The sequence below is a fragment of the Sander vitreus genome, chromosome 8 (assembly GCF_031162955.1).
Source record: "Sander vitreus isolate 19-12246 chromosome 8, sanVit1, whole genome shotgun sequence".
In the NCBI taxonomy this organism is placed as follows: Eukaryota; Metazoa; Chordata; class Actinopteri; order Perciformes; family Percidae; genus Sander; species Sander vitreus.
In genome coordinates, this window is record NC_135862.1 from 1528395 (window position 1) to 1530894 (window position 2500).

A 2500-nucleotide genomic window follows, 5' to 3' on the forward strand; every position below is an offset into this window, starting at 1 on the left:
CGCTAAAGGGACGGCAATAGTCCCGACCAAGCGCGTTTACTTATAGCGCTAAAGGGACGGCAATAGTCCCGACCAAGCGCGTTTACTTATAGCGCTACAGGGACGGCAATAGTCCCGACCAAGCGCGGCGCTAAAGGGACGGCAATAGTCCCGACCAAGCGCGTTTACTTATAGCGCTAAAGGGACGGCAATAGTCCCGACCAAGGGCGTTTACTTATAGCGCTAAAGGGACGGCAATAGTCCCGACCAAGGGCGTTTACTTATAGCGCTAAAGGGACGTCAATAGTCCCGACCAAGCTCGTTTACTTATAGCGCTAAAGGGACGGCAATAGTCCCGACCACGTTTACTTATAGCGCTAAAGGGACGGCATAGTCCCGACCAAGCACGTTTACTTATAGCTCTAAAGGGACGTCAATAGTCCCGACCAAGCACGTTTACTTATAGCTCTAAAGGGACGGCAATAGTCCCGACCAAGCACGTTTACTTATAGCGCTAAAGGGACGGCATAGTCCCGACCAAGCACGTTTACTTATAGCTCTAAAGGGACGTCAATAGTCCCGACCAAGCACGTTTACTTATAGCTCTAAAGGGACGGCAATAGTCCCGACCAAGCACGTTTACTTATAGCGCTACAGGGACGGCAATAGTCCCGACCAAGGGCGTTTACTTATGGCGCTACAGGGACGGCAATAGTCCCGACCACGTTTACTTATAGCGCTAAAGGGACGGCAATAGTCCCGACCAAGCACGTTTACTTATAGCGCTAAAGGGACGGCAATAGTCCCGACCAAGCACGTTTACTTATAGCGCTAAAGGGACGGCAATAGTCCCGACCAAGCACGTTTACTTATAGCGCTAAAGGGACGGCAATAGTCCCGACCACGTTTACTCATAGCTCTAAAGGGACGGCAATAGTCCCGACCAAGCACTATCTTGGTGGACCAGCTCTGACTTAATGTCTGTTTCTAGGGAAACTTAGTCTCTGTTTGTGAATCCACAGGTGTGTTGTAACTCTTATGCTGCTAAAGGGACGGCAACAGTCCCGACCAAGCGCGTTTACTTATAGCGCTAAAGGGATGGCAATAGTCCCGACCAAGCGCGTTTACTTATAGCGCTAAAGGGACGGCAATAGTCCCGACCACGTTTACTTATAGCTCTAAAGGGACGGCAATAGTCCCGACCAAGCACTATCTTGGTGGACCAGCTCTGACTTAATGTCTGTTTCTAGGGAAACTTAGTCTCTGTTTGTGAATCCACAGGTGTGTTGTAACTCTTATGCTGGACTCAGTAAACTTTGCTTAACTGAACTCTTCGTCTCAGATGGTAAACTTAAGTCCAATGTAAGAAGGCGCAGGAATTAATACATTGGAGTCAGATTTGACAGGCCTCAGGGCCTTATTTTAGACATCCTTCCCTCTACACTGGGTAGCTCAGTTTGTAGAGCGCGGGCCCATATATAGAGGTGTTCCTCGACGCAGAGGCCAACCCGTTCTCGCTCCGAACTCGTAAAATCAGGACGTTTGGACAGTGGCTGTCAGCGTCTGATGCGACGAAAAAGGCGTCTTCCAGCGTGTTTGTGTAACGCACCGGGGAGAGCAGCAGTTAGAGAGGATTTAGAGAGGAGTATGTAAGGAGGTTTGGGGGGGTGGAGGGGTCAAACACAGGACTTTCACCCAGGAGAGCGGGGTTCATGTCATGCTTGCTATAGTCGCTTTTTTCTTTCCGACCCGTTCTTCCCGCGTGTCACAGAACCGTACGCCCACCCACGACCTTTTCCTTAACATAACTGTGGCAAATGGGACAGCAATAGTCCCGACCAAGCGCGTTTACTCATAGCGCTAAAGGGACGGCAATAGTCCCGACCAAGCACGTTTACTTATAGCACTAAAGGGACGTCAATAGTCCCGACCAAGCACGTTTACTCATAGCGCTAAAGGGACGGCAATAGTCCCGACCAAGCACGTTTACTTATAGCGCTAAAGGGACGGCAATAGTCCCGACCAAGCGCGTTTACTTATAGCTCTAAAGGGACGGCAATAGTCCCGACCAAGGGCGTTTACTTATAGCGCTAAAGGGACGTCAATAGTCCCGACCAAGCGCGTTTACTTATAGCTCTAAAGGGACGTCAATAGTCCCGACCAAGCGCGTTTACTTATAGCGCTAAAGGGACGTCAATAGTCCCGACCAAGCACGTTTACTTATAGCTCTAAAGGGACGTCAATAGTCCCGACCAAGCACGTTTACTTATAGCGCTAAAGGGACGTCAATAGTCCCGACCAAGCACGTTTACTTATAGCGCTAAAGGGACGTCAATAGTCCCGACCAAGCACGTTTACTTATAGCGCTAAAGGGACGTCAATAGTCCCGACCAAGGGCGTTTACTTATGGCGCTAAAGGGACGGCAATAGTCCTGACCAAGCGCGGCGCTAAAGGGACGGCAATAGTCCCGACCAAGCACGTTTACTTATAGCACTAAAGGGACGTCAATAGTCCCGACCA

The 2500-nt window shown here is 50.1% G+C and overlaps 1 protein-coding gene across 1 annotated transcript in view; it reads left to right on the top strand.

The window, feature by feature from the left end:
- The window catches only part of glsl (glutaminase like), a 49939-nt gene that overhangs the window by 21599 nt on the left and 25840 nt on the right, over nt 1–2500 (top strand). The gene's annotated exons all lie outside the window — the stretch shown is intronic.